The following is a 23222-nucleotide window of genomic DNA, read 5'->3' as shown; positions in this document are numbered from 1 at the left end:
TTATTTTACATGATGTTTCTTTAAAAAACTAAGTTCGGGAGGAGCACTTTCACATGATCTACTCAATCATGATGTCATTCCAACCAGCTGTCAACAATCAGTAATTAACATGTCTACCAATCAGCTCAAGTGGAGGATCACATAAATACCCACTCAACTCTCCAATGTTCCTTGACAAAGTTTGCAGCATCTCTAAACCACCCCTTCTACCTCACAAGCATCTGGTTAACTTTCTTAACCAGAGGTACGAGGGGAGTACTCTGGGTTCGGGCCAAATACCGAGCTCGGAGCCCTCTCCTCGGACAGCACGCCAAATACGCATACCATTCATTCTATCTAACTTATTTGTAAGTGTGAACTCGTGAAAGGAAATCACAACAAAGTACATTTACATTTATGCATTTGGCAGACGCTTTTATCCAGAGCGACTTACATTGCATTCAAGGTACACATTTTACATTTTTGTCATTTTGCTTTCCCTGGGAAATCGAACCCATGACCTTGACGTTGCTAGCGCCATGCTCTACTCATTGAGCTACAGGAAAGAAAGTATATTATTTACATGTAGCCCGCCAATTTCTCGTGTTATGCACGACTCTCTCGCTCTCTCTTTGAGTGTGTGAGAGCACAGAGCACTCTTAGTCGTGCGCCTCACACTAGTGTTTACTGTGCGTCAAATACACTGTGCATTCATTGAGATGAACTGAAATAGTGTACTTCACCGATCGCTTGACAAAAAGGGAATCTCTCAAGCGTTCGGTCCATGTGCTCAGTGAGTGAAAATATGTGTGTAGGTTCCAGATTGTAGAGGTAGCCCCTCGTTTAGCGATAAACTCCTCCGCTTCAGCCTAGTTGTTTTCGCTCTGCATGTGAGAACAAATGGGTCACGTCATCAACTAGGCTTTATCGTTATTATCGTGGGAAGACAAATTTTTATCATAGGGAGAATTTTTACTGGTTAATCGCCCATCCCTAATGCTCACTGTGTTGAACACTGCGTGTCCTACTTCTCACGAAAATTCATGAAGCATCAGAAGTTAAACAGCACCATTGAAAAGGAAGCATTTCAAAGTTTATCTTGGGTGCAGTGCAACTTTAATAATTTTGTATACAGACCCTTTGACCTTTCTCTCTAACGTGTCCTCTTTTAAGCAGCGTTTGTTGTGCTGGGCCCTCAAATTGCAAGACTACAATCTCCAGATCCAGCACATCAAGGACACTGACAACATCATGGCTGATGCCCTTTCCAGAACTGGAAACTTCACGACCAAGGACCGTTGGCTTAACATCTGATGCATATGGCACACTTAATTGTTAGCACTTCAGGAGTTTCGAAGTCGTCAAGATCATATAAGAGCATATTGCGTTCTTTAACAGTCCGCCTAGAAACAAATGCCTTGACTCAGAACTCCCTCGTTGAAGATGAACGCCGTTGTGTTTACAACAGTGACAGTGAACACTTACCAGGATCAACTAAATGCGGGATTTTCAAAATTACGTGAAGTTTGCGGCTCCATTGTTGCAGTAAACTTGAACCACATTCATGAATTCATAATATCTAGAAGCACGTGGGTCTGTTATTGCAGGGACATCGACTTTACATTTTCACTCCCCTAAGCATGACGTGGAACAAAACTAACTGTGATTGGTTGCGTTACATGTCAGTGAAACGTCCTCTAGGGCGGTTCTTGACCAATGAAAGCTGCGATGGAGTCCATTTCTGCTGTCAGTCTGAAGGTCTGGCTATGCGAGGCAAATTGTGCCTTATGGGTGTAGGCTAAGACTACACCTACAGTACACCTAACACAACCCTAAACCTACCCCAACTCCACCCCCTGGATCTTGTGTTCTGCAGTCTACTGCACAAAACCATAAATGCATATGAAGTGTGCCATTTGGGACAGGGCCCAAAGAGTAAGGAATGGACTTTTTTCTTTTTATAGAAAGGGGGGGGGGGGCACTCAGTTTCAGTCAGAGTAGTAGAGTAGTATTGCATCCTCCATATCTCCAAAAAGTCTTTAGTTTTATTATATTTATAAAAGAAAGATAGGCTGTACCGAGTCTTTCCGGGGGAAAAACGAGCGGCTGGAGGCGTATTGTGTGGGTGGAGCTAAAGAATGACGAGCACGCAGCTACTGCACGAGAGCGTTAAGCGTGGAAAAGAAAACATTACCCTAAATAAACCATGGCTATTAATCAGATTCAACTAATACATATACAATCCAGAATCAGATCCGGAGGCTAAAATAAATTGAACAGGAGAAACAGCAACATCAGGATCTCCGTCTCTGTGGTATGTAACTTTACTGTATTTAGTGGCTTGTCAACATTTGTGTGTGTTTACTTGTGGATTATGAGGACATGATTTGGTTTATGGACTTCTGTATGCGACTAAACATTAGCAATCGCAAGCAAAGCGGTTTTGCACATCAGACTACTAGTGTTACATAGAAAAACAATGGAGTAACGCATTTGAATGTGCTTTGTGGGAACGTCCCCTAAGTTTAACGTTATGTTTGGGGTGGTTTTACAATAAACAAACAGACACCTATAATGGTCAGCTAAACAAATGTATTTAAACACACACCATACATTGCATGCTTCATTTATAAACTAACTAACGTTATATACACAATCGTGTTGTTTACTGATGTTTACTCACGCAACGATATCCAACTACACACAGACATTTGAAGCAGTTTTACTCACCGCCTGCTTCCAAAGCACGATCGTGAACCTTTATCATCACCGCTCCATCAAAAACACACTTCTTTCTTGACGTTGTTGGTTTGATTAAATCCTGAGACAGTGAGTGCATTTTCTCTCGCGCTGACTCGCTCTGAGCCAGTCGCTCTCGCGCGTGCACTCTTCCGGGAGAAGAGCCCGTAAGGCCCATACAAGGACATTCTTACCCGTTGACGTCAAGCCGACCCATACTCTTAAAAAAACTCTCCGAAACTTGTGAGAAACCGGAAGGAGTATTTTTGACACAGAAATACATCAAACGTCCAACTTATTTTTTTTAAACTTTGTCCATGCTTAGGATGGGAATCCAAGTCTTTAACATTGTAAAAAGCTCAGTATGCATGAAACAGCATTTCACCCCCCCAAAGATCAGAGCATCGTGTTTTATCATACTCCCCTCCATATTTTGCAATGCAGAAGTAATCTATTTTCTGTGAATGTGTTAGACTTCTGATTGAAGTGAGTGCAGTAAACACCAAAATTATTTGCATTATGTACTATGTATTTATGATTATGATAATAAGGAACTAATAATTGATGACGGGCCGTTGAATTATTAGAAAAAATAGGTCACAATGTGAATTATTCTGCTTATACTATGGAAGCCACATAGTACGTATGTTTTATTTTAACGCATTTGTCAGGTTTTGCCCTTAAAACACTCATGTGTGCAGGACTAATTTCTTACACATCTAAAGTCAAGCCTCCGTTGCTAATTCCAGTCCATCATTTTAGAGAGAGAGAGAGAGAGAGAGAGAGAGAGAGAGAGAGAGAGAGAGAGAGAGAGAGAGAGAGAGAGAGAGAGAATGTAAATGACCTTTCAACAGTGTTCGGCAGCCGCGTCTTCTAATTACCTCGCTAGTGAGAAATTCCAAGTAGCTTTTAAGTTGCTATTTTTAACTATTAACTATTATTAACTATTTTTTTCTGATAAAATCGTCAGAGACAACATGTTTCTGCGTGAGTGTGTCCGCACTGTGTTTGCATTTGAGTGGAAGAGCAGAGTGAGCGGGAGAAAAAAACGTGTGCTTTCTGTACATAATAAAATGTAATTTTATGGCAAAAAAAAAAAAAACATGGAAATAATTTGTTGTTTTAATCCTATTGTTTACTAAATTCATTTGCTTGTTCAGTGTCATTGTGGGTTTCGGTTCTTTTGCTGTTGTCACCTGTAAGGACCTTTAATATAACTTAAAGGGGGGGTGAAATGTTGTTTCATGCATACTGAGCTTTTTACACTGTTAAAGACTTGTATTCCCATCCTAAACATAGACAAAGTTTCAAAAACTAATGTTGGACATTTGATAGAGTATTTCTGTGTCAAAAATACTCCTTCCGGTTTCTCACAAGTTTCGGAGAGTTTTTTTTCGAGTATGGGTCTACTTGACGTTAATAGAACGGAAGGTCCTTGTATGGGCCGTATGGGATCTTCTCCCGGGCTCTTCTCCAGATCCAGTCCTCCGCGAAGACTTATGTCGCGTGCCGCGCTACACTTTATTCCTATGGGTGACGTCGAGCTTCAACGCTTCAGCACAGCATTCCGGGAAGGCAGCGCTGCATTTGAACCGATTTTAACGCAGAAATAACGGAAAGCTTCAAGGCATCGCTTCAGTTGCGTCTCAAAGTGGATTTCCACGTCACTGCTGTCACAGGACTTCACCAAATCATACCAAAGACGTGTGTTTTTGACAGAGCGGTCCCAGCGATAAAGATTCGGTCCTGCTTTGGAAGCAGCCGGTGAGTAAAACTGCTTCAAATGTCTCTGCTATTGGCGTCGCATGAGTAAACATCAGTAAACGACACGATCGCGTGCTTCGTCATTCAAATGCGCTAATGGTTACTCCATTGTTGTTCTGTATAACGTTACACTAGTCTGACTCTGACGTGCAAAACCGTTTTGCTTGCTACTTCTAAGGTCTAGTCACATACAATAGTCCATAAACCGAATCATGTCCTCATAAGCTGCGCGTAAAGACACACAAAGGGCCCTAAATGCAGTACATACCACAGAGACGGACGTCCTGATGTTGCCGTTTCTCCTGTTCAATTTATTTCTGCCTCAGATTTGATTGTGGATCATTATCTGTATTATCTGAGATAGCCATGGGTTTCTCCACGCTTGAGGACGTCACCGCTTTGCGCGCTTGTCATTCTTTACTCCGCCCACACGATACGCCTCCAGGTGCTCGGTTTTTTCCGGAAGGACTCGGAACAGCCTATATTTATTTTATAAATATGATAAAACTAAAGACTTTTCGGAGATATGAAGGATGCAATACTACTCTATAGGTACTCAAGATTGACATGAGATTGACTGAAACTGAGTGCTTCACCCCCCCTTTAAATGATTTGACAAAGTGATATGGAACCGTAATGGGTTTCAGTGCGTTCAGAGTGCATTTCACTGAAAATAATTGCAGGCCTTAAAATGTCCGTCAACCAATCAGATTCAAGCATTCAACTGCCCCGTAGTATAAATTAGAATAATACATTAACAAATACCAGTTTGCAATATCAAGCTGCATACACTTATAAAAAAAAGTTTTAAAAAAAAAAGTCACGGGCTCAAATTTTTACGTTTTTGACTTCAATGTTTAAGTTATTTCAACTTTAGATTATGTTAAACTGACTTTTAAAAAGAGTCGCATCTTGTAAAACTTATACTTTTTTAACATTTCTTAACTTATTTTGATTTAAATCAATGTTAAGTTAAAACAATGTAAAAACACGTTGTCATAACTTGTCAGATAATTTTTTACAGTGTAACGGACAATTTTTGTACAGTTAAATATAACTAGAAGTGAATGTTTAATGTTTGCACATTCAATTTACCAATGGCTGCACCAGAGATTACATTAAAAATAAGGTGGATAGGAAAATGTGAAATGGAAAACCCTGAGTGGAACTGGAGTGGGTGGTGTCAAGTCTCTGTCACTCACATACACTGTTCCACACCGGCTGACGCTTTGGGCATTGTTTCTTTGGCAACTAACTATTAGGCAAAACTATAAAAACCAACTGTGGTTCTATTAACATAGATGTGATTATATGCACATTGTTCTTATATGTTGGGATATTACATGCTTTTAATTTAAACATTTAATTTTTCAGTGATTCATTTGGATGTTTCATAATGCAGCTTAACCTCTGGGGTCATTCAAATGCACGACATTTCATAAATATGTATCAACGAATGACAACAGCTGCACATGGTGGATGTTTGGTGGTCCCAAGGTGAGCTAGAGGGTGAGTTAAACAGATGGTGGCTTAAGTAAGGTATTGGCAGCACTTGTAGAGGATTGTGGATATAGTAAATTTGTAGGGCTGGTTTTTTTTTTCTTCTTCTGATTATCGGTTGAAAATAGCAGTGTAAGCTTTCAGCCTGAAAGTGGTTCCTACCCTGGGTTCCCTAAAGGGGCAAGGGAACTTATATGCATTGAGATCAAATATGGACGCAAAAGACCTTTAGTTTCTTTGAAAGCTTCAAACAATAGGTCACTTGTCGCAACCATCTGATAATTAGTTACTTTGATAGGGCCCTATCATACACCCAGCACAATATAGGCGTATAGGCGGGTACAAAACGCACGTACACTCTGCTTATTACACACACACAGGGACACACAGCAGCACACAAACATGCTCTCTAAAAGTGTTCAGTCTTTCCGCTATCTATCTATCTATCTATCTATCTATCTATCTATCTATCTATCTATCTATCTATCTATCTATCTATCTATCTATCTATCTATCTATCTATCTATCTATCTATCTATCTATCTATCTATCTATCTATCTATCCATCCATCCATCCATCCATCCATCCATCCATCCATCCATCCAATTTTCTGTCTTTCTTTCTCACTCTCTTTTTGCCCCTGCTGTTTGGAGCAATTTTAATTTCACGCTCAGCTGGGACACATCATCCACTCCAGCTTCACACCTACCCATCAGCATGCTGTGGGCTCCCACCAACAAGTTCAATCAACATTAACAACACATGGTATGCATAGAAAGTTGAACAGCTATTTATATGCATATGGCTATTATACACACTAGGTGGCTGATGGTGTCTCACGAAAGTGGTTAGATGAACGCATGACAGCCTAAATAGAGCTTAAGTCATACAAATATATTGAAGGTCAGGCTGTACCTGAAGCCTGGGAAACCCAATAAATAACACATTTATTTCACTGTTTACATAATAAATAAGAGCACTACAGAAATGCCAAAACAAGAGATTATTAAAAAATTGTCAGAAGAGAAGATACTATCTACATACTATCTAGGACAGACAGTGAGATTAGGATTAGTAGCATGTTTCATTGTACGTTGGAAATAGTATGTCAAAGTACCCAGATGGCATTCAGCTGTCTGTGGGTTTTCAAAGTTAGGTCCTTCTCAAAAAAATTAGCATATTGTGATAAAGTTCATTATTTTCCATAATGTAATGATAAAAATTAAACTTTCATATATTTTAGATTCATTGCACACCAACTGAAATATTTCAGGTCTTTTATTTTTACACTTTTATTATTTACAGTCGATTTACATAACAATGCCAACTTGAACAAATTTATTAGAGTGGAACACAGATATATATTGTGGTAAGTTTTTTGATTCACTATGAGAACAAGCGATCGCCGGTATTTTGCCACCGCCTGAGTTTCTGACTCTCTTTCTGACTTCTCTTTCGTGGTTGTCTTTTGACGGCTTCCGCTTCTTTCCCACAGACGACACGGCCACTGGCTCCTCAATACCATCAAAGTTATTCATTTTAGTAGCCTATATAACAACTTCTGAGTCTGAGGCGAGTGAGACACTTTGCGTCATGGAATGGTGCGCGGTGATTGGTCGAATGGAACTGTAGGGCTTTGCGGAAAAACAGGACTGGCGTTTGTCTCTGTTGGAGAAAAAAGGGAAGCAACAGGGCAGCGAAACACGGCGGATATCGCGTTTTGTTAAAAACTGTTTATCGAACTTTGAATAGAGAGTCAATGGGGAGCTTGTTTTGGCGGTAACTCGTTTTTTTCCAAATTGGCGTTTATTGCGTTCTGGAACCAAACTCTTCATTTGTTCGAATCCTAAACAGAGAGCTTGTTTGCATCTGCATTCACCTTCACTATTTCTCTCAAAAATGATGATCATGTTTGCTAAGTACTCTGTGTATCATTAAAATCTTTTTTTTTTTTACAACACCATCAAAGATCGTTTATTCCAGCGCGCTTGCAGACACGGTTGCCAAGTTTTTACAACAAAACCCGCCAACTACTAGCCCTAACCAATAGCTTCTCGGGGGGGGCTCTCCAGAAGAAAAAATGGTGTTTGGGGGGTAAAATGTGTTTTATTTTGGCAAGGTTGCCAAGGTTGCTCATGGGTCTATATATCACATAATAGTCGCTTCAACCCGCGGACATAGAAAACAATCCGCGGAAAAAAAACGCGGACTTGGCAACACAGTGCAGTTGAGCTCTGTTGACATTTGACAACTAACATTATGCGTTGCTTCATTGCTCTGATTGGTTGTAGGTCTATCCACTTGATGTCTTTCCTGGTTCGGTTGAAACATAATCACAGCCCAATGGAGCAGTTTCAGACTCATATTCTGACTAGAATAGAGTATGACCACATCAGACTAGTATACTTCATAAAATGAACTTCTTTTTCATAAGTGTATATATTTCAGGGTATATTTATTTTGGGAAACAAGTTTTTAAATCTAAAGTCAACACAGGTTGTGACACATCATCAACCTCTCTAGCCCCACATCTGTTTGTTTGTTTTTCCTTACACCCTCATCCTGACCTCGGGAGAGAACAGGTAAACTAATACACTTTCGATTAATGTGCATTTAATGAGGATTGCGAATGAACCTTAGATTACCCTCAGACAAAAGTGAAGATTGAGTTTCAGTCTGCATGTTTGGAGACAGTCGTGTCTGAAGAGGAGTCCGCTGCATTAGTGACCCTTATGACGCCGCTTAAAAACTCACCCTTATGCCATGACACTGACACACTCATTCATATTCACAAGCTACTTTATGAATTATGCAACATTATGCAAAAAGAAAAAAGGATTAATAAAGAGTGGAGAAATTGGCTGTGACCTATGCAAAACATACAGAAAGAGAGATGGGATGGAAAACAAGAGCGAGTGCTATGAAGATAGTATGACAGGAAACAAAAAGACGTCTTATCTGAAATCTACAGAGCCGTGGTGTTATCTTCACGATTAAGTTGTTCGCCTTAACATGCACCAGCATACTTAACCTATTGCAGTTCAACAGAAACAAGAAACCAAGACACTGGGCTATCGAATTATATCAAAAGAACTTGACACAGTCAGAAAATGAGCAAAGACTATCGATGTTCAGTTTTGTTATATGAAGAAGTTGTCTTGGGAACTTTTTTTTTTTTTTTTTTTACAATGCCTTCATTTTTTATTTAGCAAAGTTCAGACTTGCGTCCTTGGTAGTTCGGACTTGCCACGTTCGACTCAGGAGAACAAACTCCAGAGAATTGGAGGACGCAAGTCCAGTAATTCTGCAAATGATAAAGCAGCATAATTGATAGAGTCACTCAGTTTGATCTGGCTACTCTGTATATTTTAGGCAACATTAAAAACAATATGTTATAAAACACCACTCCTATATTCATTTTCATTTTTCAAAAATCCTAAACATATTAATAGCCACACAAATTTAGTTCAGGCAACGTGACATACATTGATTGCCCTCAGTGTATGTGTTTTGTAACAAAACAAAATATAAAACACAACCCTGCCTCTTTTTGTTTACATTTTACAAATATTAAACATATGTGGTTCAGGCAATATGTGCATATGTACTCTGATTATCTTCAATGTTATAAAATGAAATATAACATAGAATGCAACCCTGTCTCTTTTTGTTAAATGTCAGTTTTAATGATCAATAATAGCCATTATAAAAGTATAAGTAAAAGGTATAAGAAGCTATACATAAGAAATAAAGCAAACCATTCAAACTTACTAAGGCAACGCTCTAGTAGGCTATGGTAAAGTTGAATATCCTAAATATTTAAAGTTATGAAATTTCACTTTGCCCTCAGCCAAAATGATTGGCCTGGGAACAAATGATAGATTCATGAGATATACACAAGACAAATTATATCTTATGTTTAATTCACTACAGAGACATCAAAGCCAGTGGCAAACGTCAGGCGGACAGGGTTAATGAGCGCTGAGCTCCGAAAACGTCAGATCAAATTTTCAAACTGGGTCTATCTTTATAAATAAACCACAAATTTGTGCTTAAAAGTCTTCATGAAATCAAAATTGACCCTATTTACTTTGTTAGCCCATATTACAGGTCTTAGGATGAACAATTAATGTTCATCAAGTTAGTGCAGGTTAATACACTGCTACTGTATGATTGTATAAGCTTTGCATAATGAGTTTCGAATCCCCCATGAGTACACGTGAGGAATTGTTTTGAAAGTGTGTGGGAAAACTGCAACCAAAATGATTTGCCCACAGCAGTATGTCTTTATCAAACAAACACAATGATTTCTTTCTCATTCACCCGCAATTAATTGGAATATAATTTTGTATTACTTAGCCCGCCCGATTGGTGGATATAACCGCAAACTGTCCATCACTAACGCATAAACACACACATACACAAGCCTCACTACAGAGTTAGACAAATCAGCATGATCAAAACTTCTGCGATTGTATTTTTCCTTTGAATATCAAGTCTAGAGAACAGACCACACACATCAAGAAATTAATGTTATTTTACTATTTAAAGGTGTACTTCAGCGCTGGAAAGATGAATCTGTATTTAAACTGGGTTGAAAATGTATTTTTGTCTCATGGGGATGAAAGACTACAATTCCCAGAATGCTTCGCTGCCCTGTGAGGCCATTCCCAAAGCCACCAACTTGATTACTGTGACTGAGTTGAAGACACTACAATTAAAAACTGAACGTGTCTGTTCAATATAATGAGTGAGTCACCGCGCGAGTATCACAGCACTGAGCACTAACTGCAGGAGTGAGATAAATGAGCTGAATGAGCTCTCATGATGAGAGCTGAGGTAATCGCGACTACACTCGCGGCTTACATTCACAACGCGAGTTCAGTCTGGCGCGTTTCAGTTCATGCCTTTGCAAGCTTAGCTTTCACAGAAATGAATTTGAGAAGTTAAAAGACTTACATTGCTCACCATAGCTCCGTTTAAATGATCCTGTAGCTGCCAGCTGAGCCATCCCCCATGCGCGAGTTCAAAACATGTGGAAATGGCTCCCTCTGCTGGCTGGAGTCTTTAGCCTTTGGCCAAACATTCCTCCTATGATGCAAATATCGTCAATTTGCGTGATAGGAGGAATTTTTCCAGAAATAAAATGCATAAATCTCTTGTCTCAGGGGGATATGAGGGGGGAAAGCACAAATACTCCAGGGTTTCTACTGATACAAAGCCATATGCTAATCGCTGAAGTAACCCTTTAAGATACCCCATTGGCAGGCCGATAAGTAATTTTCAGTTAGACGCGCACATATAATCAATTGATATCAAACAATATGTAACAGTGCAATACTATCACATAAAATTCGTTTTTTACTCTCATTAGTGTGTTGCTTCATTGATTCATGTAATCTCATCCTGTCTGCAAATCCAGTTTACAAAATAATCGATGGTAAAGGGAAGAAAGAAATGTGCAATGTCTTACCCACGTGAGCTGGATCTTCATTAAAGTTCATCCATGCATTCATAATATTGAAATCTGAATGAAGCTAATGCAGCATGTTTATTGCTTGGAAGTTTGATCCGGTTTAACTCCACATAGGCCTATATTATTTATCTATAACATGTCCTTAACAAAATCGGGTGGGGCTACAAAATCAGGCGTTTTTCTTCTTCCGTTAAGGCGATGTTTCACCACACTCTGACGTCACAGCCTGGCACATTCTAAGATCAAGCGTTTGCCGAGCCTGGTGTCAATAAAAGTTTTTCTTTGACTAACAAGGAAGTTTTCAGGTCAGAAACTTACAGGATATTCTTATATCACGATAAACTTTTATACATCAACGGCTGAATGAAAATTTCTCAATTCAGGGCCCCTTTAAAACTACATTCTGTGATACAATAACAGTAGTATTTTTAAGTTACGCAAGGTTTCTCCTCCGTAACTGACACTTGCTGGTTGATGCGAGATGGATTCTGGGATACCTGTCTGTCTCAAGTCCGCCCAAGACACCTCTAAATGCATCATCGATAAAAGGGGTGGATCAAGAACACATCTGGGGATTTGAACTGTACTTGGCTAAATGTGAACTTTGAATTGGAACAATAGGGGTAGCGACTGATGACATTTCACAAGATCACAAGTACATAAAAGAACACATATTGAGAAACGGCCAATGTTCTGTCATAAAAACTAAATGGCGCAGCCTGATAGGTCCTTAACTCAGTCTACTTCCAATAAAATCATTCTCTATAGAGCACAGCTGATTGGTTTCTGCTGTATCAGCAGCCAATGAGCTCTCTGCTTAACCATCAAATACAGGTCAGCATTTTCTCTTAGCAGTTACAGTGCTCTTTCAAAAAAACCTCCCTTTCTGAGCTCCACCTGTATATATCTGTAACAGGTAGTTAATTCGATCATTGTAACGCAGCAGCATGTCTTACTTGCTCACAGCAGCAGTGTATGTATTGACAGTAATAAAGCCTGTCCTAACCAAGGTCAGCAGTCGATGCATTCCAAAATTATATATTAATATATATATAATACATATCCATTATCATTATCAAACACACAGAGCGTGTCATGACAGAAATACTATTCTAGCAACGAAATTAGCCTCAGTAAGAAAAATGTAAATTTCTTAAATTAAATGTAATTTCCACCAGCAAATATTTGTGACAAAATTGACACTGTGGTGATATTGGTTATGGTGTTGTAGAAAACAAAACAAAAAAATACAAATATGAGGGAATTCTCAATAGATGTATTTCTACTTTTGGACATTATTAGTAGACAAATTTATTAAGTGAAAAGTGTTTATTAGATTATTTAAAGACCAAAAGGACCAATAAAACACTATAAACTACATAAAACATTCTCTTGTTAAAACTACAATGTGATGTGTGTCCTTTTGGTTCCTGCCTTTTTCTCACCTCATCTTTGTCTTCGACTGCAACAAACTGACCCATATCTAGAACAGTCAGCATTCATGAGGATTATGGGTGATAACCACGCACACACACACACACACACACACACACACACACACACACACACACACACAGTCAAGTTTGCTGATTGTCTATGCTGTGCCCTTCGAAAGAGGATTATAATGGCCGTGAAAAGGCAGTGAATTATTGACAAAAAAGGGACTGGATTTAGATTTTAGGCCAGTTGGGGCTGAACAGGAAAGAAAGAGAGAGAGAGAGAGAGAGAGAGAGAGAGAGAGAGAGAGAGAGAGAGAGAGAGAGAGAGAGAGAGAGAGAGAGAGAGAGAGAGAGAGAGAGAGAGAGAGAGAGAGAGATAAAGGTCATCTAAAACCAGTAAGCAGTTACACAGTTACAGGCACTGCATGTATTCTGTTTTCCTCAGGTTTTCGCAAACTCTCCAAGTGATGAGCTCAATTACAGCACTCATGGAATCCTTCCTGATGGATCAGCAGCTGTCAGTGATTCAGGTGAACACCTGCATTCATGGCAGCTTAGGAAGAGTACAATCCAATATCCGTCAGGTCTCTGGGGACAAAAGCTGTTCAGATGCCATTGCTTTCCTTCTCATAATTGTAGTCTTCAGAGTACTACCGCTACTGGGCTACTGTGCACTCATGTGAAAGACAGAGCGGCTATCTCACAATGCACTTTTGGCCTTCATTCTGACATCTGAGGTCGAAAAATTACAGGATTTAAGCTATTTTAAGTGTGTCTCTGTAGATCAAAAAGGTTTAGGAGAACCCGGTACATTGGAAAAGGCTCAGCTCACTGTTGAGTAAGCAAAAAGTGGCCTCCGAAGAAATTTGCAAGTAAAATTTTTTCAGCACTCCAGTGTGGATTTGTTTGGCAGGCACCAAGCTGGGCAACTTAACAGCACAAGCCAACAATGTGTCATATGTATCAAATGTTACCAGACTTTCACTTGGTGAAATAGCACAAAAAAAGAAAAGAAGAAAAAGCAAACTCATCAACTGTAGCATACATTCCAAGCAACCACTTAGCAAAATCCTAACAACCATCAACAACACAACTAAACAGCCACCTAGCAATCCCTTACGGAACAAAAATATATGGAAACATATAGCAAATTATAATGCGATATAGTTTCTTTCTGTAAGGGATGCCCTAGCAAACATCTACAATACCACTGACACCACATAGCAAAACAATAGCAAGCATCTTGAAAACCCAGCAACCATTTTGAGCACCCTAACAACCACCAATCAATGGCCTAGCAAACATCTACTAAACATTAAGATCGACCAAGCAATGCCCTAACAACTGTCACAAAGACCCGAACAACCACTTAGCAATACCCTAACAACCAACTTGCAATGTCCTTGCAACCATCTAAGATAACCATCTTCAATACCCTAGCAACCACTTAGCAATGGCCAAACAAAATCATCTAGAACAACATTGCAATCGCCTAACAAAGCCCTAGCAACCATTTACAAAACACTGGCATCCCTAGCGATGCCTTTACAACAATCACAAACACCTAAAAACCAATTAGCAAGTCCATAGCAACCATCATAAAAACCCAGCTACAACTTACCAACTGCTCGCCTGTATATAGTATGCATCATCAAGGTGTATACTCATTTTTATCTTTTAATACCACCGTTTTAGTACATAAAGGTTCTTCATTATGTTAAGCATTTTAGAATGTCAAACTGTTTTTTAGTGATTGAAATACTGCAGCAGGTGAGGTATATGGCTTTTTTTAGATGGAAAATGTATATGTATATGTTCTATGGGTGTTTTGCCCCACCGGGTCTCTGCTCCAGTCACGTGACTGAAAGATATGAATGATCTATAATATCCTAGCAACTGCCTATCAATGCCAACCATCTACAAAACCATCCACAACCATCTAAAATATAGTTTAATATTACCCAATAATAATTACAAGCCCGATTCCAAAAAAGTTGGGACACTGTACAAATTCTGAATAAAAACAGAATGCAATGATTTGGAAGTTTCAAATTTCAATATTTTATTCAGAATACAACATAGATGATGTATCTGAGAAAATAATTTTAAGGGAAAATAAGTTGATCTCAAAAAATTTGTGACAAGTTTTTTCCTAAGTTTAAGGAATAGGAATGTTGTTTCATTCTTGTCTAATACAGGCTTCTAGTTGCTCAACTTTCTTAGATCTTCTTTGTCGCATCTTCCTCTTTATGATGTGCCAAATGTTTTCTATGGTTGAAAGATCTGGACTGCAGGCTGGCCCTTTCAGTACCCGGATCCTTCTTCTACGCAGCCATGATGTTGTAATTGGTGCAGTATGTGGTCTGGCATTGTCATGTTGGACTTGAATGCAAGGTCTTCCTTGAAAGAGACGACATCTGGATGGGAGCATATGTTGTTCTAGAACTTGGATATAGCTCTCAGCATTGATGGTGCCTTTCCAGATGTGTAAGCTGCCCATGCCACATGCACTCATGCAACCCCATACTGTCAGAGATGCAGGCTTCTGAACTGAAAGCTGATAACAACTTGGGTTGTCCTTGTTGTCTGGATGACATGGTGTCCTAGTTTTCCAAAAAGAACTTTAAATTTTATTTGTCTGACCACAGAACAGTTTTCCACAGTCCATTTTAAATGATGCCCATGATGAAAATCACGGCATCCAGTATGGTTTTCCAGCCTTGACCCTTATGCACAGAGATTGTTCCAGATTCTCTGAATCTTTGGATGATATTATTTACTGTAGAAGATGATAACTTCAAACTCTTTGGAATTTTTCTCTGAGAATATTTTTCACTGCAGCATTGGAGAAATTGGTGATCCTCTGCCCACCTTAACTTCTGAGAGACACTGCCACTCTGAGAGGCTCTTTTTATAACCCAATCATGTTGCCAATTGACTTAATAAGTTGCGAATTGGTCCTCCAGCTGTTCCTTATATGTACATTTAACTTTTCCAGCCTCTTATTGCTACCTGTCTCAACTATTTTTGGAGTGTGTAGCTCTCATGAAATCCAAAATGAGCCAATATTTGGCATTACATTTCAAAATGTCTCACTTCAATATTTTATATGTTATCTATATTCTATATTCAATGGCATTGTTTTCAGTCGTGTCCCTGCTTAATCGGCTGTTGTCCCCCAGCGCAGTGAGCTTCACTGAATTATTTTTGGCAGATGAGGAAGATGGCCTATTCCACAGCTCACATACCCACTTCCTCACCCACACTGTCTCCCACTGGAGTGAATAAGCAAATAGAAGTGATGTGCTTCTTCTGTATTCGCACAACTGCATATTTCAGAAGATAGGCTATTCTGCTTCAGACATCTCACTTCTCAAACTCTCCACAATATTGTGGATTTGGAAGATAAAGCAATGTGCTCTTTCTTTATTCTCACACAGGCCTCTTAGATTAAAAAGATGGGCTATTCCATTTCTCATGTCCTACTTCTTTATCTGACGTTGTGTCATCAGTTGCCCCTTTAACTGAAGGGTTCAATGTGAGTGAGAAGTACAGAAGAGGAGGTCGGCATTTTCTGTCTCTGGTGTCCAATTCCCTCTTCTCTCGCCCTTCCAGCCTTGGTTCTTGAGGTAATATGGCAACACCAGGTAACTCATTGCTAGTGTCCATGTTGGTAGTTGGTGGGAAAACTCTGGGGTTTTTTGGTTGAGGTAGGAGGTGAAAGCTGCTACGGCGCTCCGTACCCACTTTATCCTGGAAGCCATATTGGTTGAGTGAGCGAGTCTCTCCCACCAGCCTTTTTTAGAAGGCAGTTTGATAGCTTTTGGGTATTGTTACCATTTATACTGGCACCTTGGTTGCAAAGTAAGCAAGCCCTTCAGTGAGCAATTCCATTCTTATTTCCGTAACTTGCATACGTAAAAATGTTACACGTTGGCATAATGCCCACTTGTAGTAATTGGCTGCCCACGAACATCTACTTTGACCCGCCCACAAACACTGTAGCTGGTTTTTGTTTAGTACATGTAGGGGAAGACACTGTTTTCTGCATCGCTAAAGCAAATTCTATTTGTAAACAAAGGACGAGGATGTGAAGAGTCAGTGATTAAAATAACCACAGCAATACAACCTTTAATGATTGCTTGAGTTGAATGAGGTCTAAATGGTTTCTACAAAACATTTATCCATTAAAAATGTATATCATCATATGTTTTTTTTTAAACTAGGAAAATATTATTCAATTTGCAGATATTTTACTTGTGTATAAACTTTTGCATAGTACGGCCCCACCTCCACTTAATGAGTTTATTAGGCAAACTCATGGGCCCAACTCATCTACTAGAGCCACTACTAGAGGGGTTTGTATAATACTACATAGAAGAAGATATTTTGGCCAGTCAGCCCTTTTCTTATAAAGCTGCACATACCTGGAATATTATACCTACAAAATTAAGAAATATTACATATTTTACTTCTTTTTCCGCATCGATAAAACTGTGGTTATTGAATAATCAATCATGTCTTCCTAATTTGGAGAAGTGGCTTGTTTTAGTCTACTTATATTTAAAGTCTTTCTGTATTTTGTGTTAACATGCTTTGATTATGGTTATGGTTATGTTTGCTGGAATGTTTTTTTTTTTTGAATGGACTTTACTATCAACCTGCCAGGGACTACAGATGAAAAATAGCCTGCAGGGCTAAATCAGGCACATTTACATGATGGACTTGAGTACTAAATTAATGTACATTGTTCCTTTTAAAATAAAATATAGAATATAAGCAATAAAGATGGTACCGTACCCACTTTATATATATGCTCCTCAAAATCACAACCTGTAAGTTTGATGTTATTCATTATTATTATTAATGTATATATTTTCTATTAGGTGTTTAAAATACATAGTTTTGTGTTTCATATGGTGTAGGTCTCTGGCTAACTGGCTAATTCACGTTAGTATTGTCTTACTGAAATACTTCTGCTAATCTGTTGTGGGCCACTATAATCTACTAAATCTGTCTATTAATGCGGATTGTCTGTTGTTCTTATGACTTTAAGTAAAGATAAAGGATGGAGCAGGATTTGTTTTGCAATCTCTAATGTTACATCAGTCATTCAAGTTAGTGCTAGTCTAACGTATGCGCTGTTATTGATACAGTTAATGATACAGTTCCCACACGTGCACCACAATAAATGAGAAATATACACATTGTTAATGCTGATAGTGAGGAATTACAGTTGCAACATCTCATAATGTGTATCTAACTGAGTAGTATGTCAGTGAAAAATGTCCATCTCAATTCGTCGTTTAGATGGAGGTTCCGGTTGAGTAACTAGTTCTTCCAATGTTTCATTATCGGACTTGCGCTCGGATTAATATGGTAAAATCGATTTCATTGTTATTGTCTTTACAGTGTGTACAATCGCTGCGCTTTAGAAACAGAAGTTCAGTTATGGTAATGAGCGTTTTGTTTCGAACAGGTGTTGAATCAGTAGACTATTGGATCAGATTACCGGGAATTAAATTGCGGTCACGCATAAAAAAAAATTTTTTTTAAATAAGCATGAATCAAAATTTTAAAAACGCATGTGAAAATATAATGCACTAAACTGAAAAATCAATGCAAAGTTAACCAGAATCACAAACAAACAACGCATTTTTTGCTCAAGCGTCGGTAAGCACCCAGTCGTGATCACTTTTATTTGACTGCTTTAATTGTGAGAATCCCTCCTAAAACGTCTATCATAAAAAAAATAATAGATTCCTAAGATTACATTCATAACAGTAAAATAATCTATTTCCTTGCCGATACAGTGATAGAGAGCACGTTATATTCGTAGCTCAAGTTAACAGCAGCTGGCTGAACTGAGGTGACACTTGGTGACGTCAGCTTCCCTCTTCGATTGATTGGCTATGGGATGATCTGTCAATCTAGAACTACTGGACCAATGGTGATGCTAAGACCCGCCCCTGATTTACATGAAAATCCAACTGCAACATTTGTAAACGCAAGTGCAGAATGGTGAAACAAGAGCAAAGGAGAAAAGAGCACAGGCATACAATTTTTTTTAATAAGAAAACATGATTTTGTGTGCGATTCAGATCATTTTGAATTCATGATTCAGTTTTGAGCAATTTAATTGTTTAAATGTTTGACTCGCGCTTATTATTTGTATTTCTATGACCACGTTGTTTGCGATTCTGGGTAACTTTGCATTGATTTTTCAGTTTTGTGCGTTATATTTTCACGGGTTTTAAAAATTTTGATTCACTTATTATTTTTTTATCCGTGACCGCAATTCAATTGGCGGGAATCTGATCCTATAGTAGACCAATCACAATAAACTGGGGGTTTTGACCAATTAGAGCAGAGTAGGCTCTCGGAAAGGAGGGGTTTAAAGAGACTGAACCTTCAGAGTCATTTGAGAATCTTTGAAAAATGTGGTGACGTGCAATTTATATTACAAGAAAATTTTAGTTTTTGACCTTTGATGCATGTAATCCTGTTAAACACTCTCAGAAAAAATGGCACAGTGCTGTCACTGGGGCGGTACCCTAAGGTACAAAAGTGAAAAGGTACATCTTTGTACCTTACTCACTCTTAAATGGTACAAATTAGTACCTTAAAAGGTACATATCAGTACTTTAAGAGTGCATAGTAGTACCTTAAAGGTACATAGTAGTACATTTAAGGTACATATTAGTACCTTTTCGGTTTTGTACCTTGGGGTACCGCCCCAGTGAAAGCAATGTACCTTTTTTACAGACAGTGAAGGAGTCCTCCAAAACAAAACTGAAACAAATAAAAACACATACCTTCCCTAATATTTCAAAGAGAGGCATCTGTTAAGACAGTGGCTTAACTGCAAAATAATGCCATGGGACACAGAGCCAAAAAAATACACACAGATGCTTACTCACAAACAAATACATGCATTCAAACAAAAAGATCACAGCAATTCTGCGGCAACACTAATTGTATTCTGTTCACATACAGTTTAATATACAGACATTAACATTCAGAAAACACACTCCACTGTTCATGATCCACTGCCTCGTATTCTCTAAACACATGCACGCACGTACACACTGTCATCACTCACATATGGCTTCTCTGGTGTGCATGGGCAAACACAGACCCACATCTACACACAGAGACACACGAGGGCATGCCAGTTTTGTTTAGGAACTTTAGGGCTGAAGCACACTAATGTTAATTCAGGCCACATCAGCATGACGTTTGCACATCCACAGCATGAAAATGAAGTGTGGCTCTGCGCACACACACACACACAGGATGCAAATTCTGTGTGCATCATGTACATGAGTGAATGAGGGAGTATATGACACGTGGGAGAAAAATAAGAGAGAACAAGCCAAATGAACACAGGATCTTTTCTGAAGTGTATGTTTGCATAGTATATAAAGCATAGAAGAATGATAGGAGAAGAAAGGAGGGCGAGAAATATTGCAAGCCAAACTGCAAGCCAAATCCAGAAGTCAATGTTTATGAGTATGTGTGCGTCCAAGTTGCACAATTGGGTGCTTCAGAAAACATACACAAACATTTTATACCGATCAAGCATAACATAATGACCGGTGAAGGTGTATAACACTTGCTATCTCTTCATCATGTCACCTGTTCATGGGTGGGATATATTAGGCAGCAAGTGAAATTTTTGACCTCACAGTTAATGTGTTAGAAGCAGAAAAAAAATGGGCAACCGTAAGGATTTGAGGGAGTTTGACAAGGACCAAATTGTACTGTTAGACGACATTACTCCAAAACTGCAGCTCTTGTTGGGTGTTCCCAGTCTGCAGTGGTCAGTATCTATCAAAAGTGGTCCAAGGAAGAAACAGTGATGAACTGGCCACAGGGTTATGGGCGGCCAAGGCTCATTGATGTACATGGGGAGTGAAAGCTGACCTATGTGGTCCGATCAAACAGACAAGCTACTGTAGCTCAATATTGCTCATAATATAAATATATATAAATGTACACATTATTTTTTTTTCACTGGTTTTAGTTTTATTGAACTAACCACAAATTACACCGTTACAAATGTAACCTGTTTTTAAGAATGAGTCATTTAATCATTCATTCAAAGAAAACATTTAAAAACACTTAATTCGGTAAGGAATGAGACTCCTTTTGTGCATCAGTCTTTGAGCCATTTACTCAAAAACGAATTAATTCAATAAAACAACACTAGCTTGATTCTATAACTCTTTTTGTTCGCTAAAAATAGATTAAATAACTGGAAAAAAATGCCTCTATAAAATTTAATTTATTCAATATTGACTTCTTGTTTATTGAAACTTTGCATAAAAGCATTATCACACCTACAATTTTGGCTGAATACTGTTGATTTTGCATGATTATCAAGACTAAGTTTAAACTTTTAGAGATTTATATAAAAGCTCTAATTAAGATCTCTATTACATAAACCCAGAGCCTTCCAGTATCCCCACTTGAAGATCACCCATAATACCAATATATCCTTTAGAGAGATCCCTCCAGTCTACACAGTCAATCATTATTCAATTAACTGACTCCATTTGGAATGCACACAGACATGAGTGTAAAGGAGATATGAGTGTGAACTCTCACTAAAAAATGGAGAGTAAAATGGTGTGTGTCTTTGGAGTGTGCTTATATATAGTTATAAAATAACATGAGGCCAGAGAATGCTAAGTTAATTAAGGTTTAATTTTAGTTGATTAGCCCGAGAGAAGATGAACCACCATCAAAAACAGAAGAACGGCGAACGGAAGAGGATCGGCCAGAGGGAGAGTGGAAAGTAGCGCACGGACAATACAAGTATGCATACATCCTCAGTAAGCTGCAGAGTGTGTATGTGGGTCACCGTGGGTTAAACTTAATACCTTAAACATAACATAAACACATACGAATCACTGTCAAAACATCTAGAGCTGTTGGATTAAAAACTAAAAGATTATCACACACATACACACTTTCAAATATCACTGGGTTATGAGTAAACGATGAGTACATGGATAAAAACATGTGCTCGCTCACGCAAAGGGTTAATGATATAGCAGAAACCATGAGCCTCTTACAGCTAAATCAGTTAGCATGATCCAATGAGTGGTGTGTGTATCTACATAACCATATTTTGGCGTCGGATGCAGAGGTGTAAAGCACGCTGCCACTGGACTCAATAGCAGTGGAGACATGTTCTCTGGAGTGATGAATCACGCTTATCCTCAGGCAATTCGATGGACGAGTCTGGGTTCGGTGGTTGCCAGGAGAACGGTACTAGCCTGATTGCATTGATACAAGTGTAAAGTTTGGTGGGGGAGGGAGGTTATGGTGTGGGGTTGTTTTCAGGGGTTTGGCTTGGCCCCTTTGTTCCAGTGAAAGGAACGTTTAATGCTTCAGCATACAAAGACATTTTGGACAATTTCATGCTCCCAACTTTGTGGGAACAGTTTGGGGATGGCCTCTTTCTGTTCCAAGATGATTGCGCACCAGAAAATTCCCATAAACACACTCCTAAACCTTGTGGAAAGCTGTCTCAGAAGAGTTGACACTGTTAGAGCTGCAAAGGATAGGTCAACATTTTCTATTTAAAAAAAGGTAGTTGGGACTTTTTTAACTCACAATTTATACTTAATAACTGGCATTTGTGTAGTTTGTGAGTACTAATTGCGAGATATAAAGTCACAATAAACTCACATTTGTGAGAAAAAAATGTCAACTCACAATTCTGAAATTCTTCTCGAAATTGTGAATTATAAAGTCATAATTGTGAGATAAAAACTTGTAGTTGCAAGGAAAGTGTCAGAATTGTGATTCAGAATTGTGTCCATATTTATTGTGATGATTTGTCATATAAAATTTTGCAGTTAACTTTAGTATTTTTTTATTCCATGACAGAAACAAGCCTCCATAAAAATACTACAAATAAAAATTGTTTTTTAATTTTAAAAATGCATACAGTTTTTGTGAAACATATAATAAGCATTTATAACTAGATATACGTAGAGCTTAACTGTCAATCAAAACCCTGTCAGTAATGGCATTTCAAACACACTGGTGGTCTCTGAGCCCATATCCCAGCGGGCAGCTCATCTATGTGACATTCTTATGAGGTTAAGCCATCCATATTTATTAAAGTAATTGCCATGTATCATCACGATGACAGGATCAGGCACCAATGACAGTGGCCCTGCTACATGATGGATGATTAAATATTCTTCATCAAATGATTGCTGATATTTGTATTCAAGTTGTTTTTTTTTTGAGTCTTCTAATGATTTTAAAAAAAAAATCTGTGTATTTTGTCGTTTAATATTTTAGC

At 38.5% G+C, this 23222-nt stretch overlaps 1 protein-coding gene across 7 annotated transcripts in view; it reads right to left on the bottom strand.

Moving 5' to 3' along the window:
- dlgap1b (discs, large (Drosophila) homolog-associated protein 1b) overlaps positions 1-23222 on the bottom strand; it is a 232740-nt gene that overhangs the window by 156518 nt on the left and 53000 nt on the right. The gene's annotated exons all lie outside the window — the stretch shown is intronic.

Source organism: Pseudorasbora parva, chromosome 24, assembly GCF_024679245.1.
Source record: "Pseudorasbora parva isolate DD20220531a chromosome 24, ASM2467924v1, whole genome shotgun sequence".
Taxonomy (NCBI): domain Eukaryota; kingdom Metazoa; phylum Chordata; class Actinopteri; order Cypriniformes; family Gobionidae; genus Pseudorasbora; species Pseudorasbora parva.
Note: the sequence above shows the minus strand (reverse complement) of the source record. Positions and strands in the feature narration are given on the sequence as shown.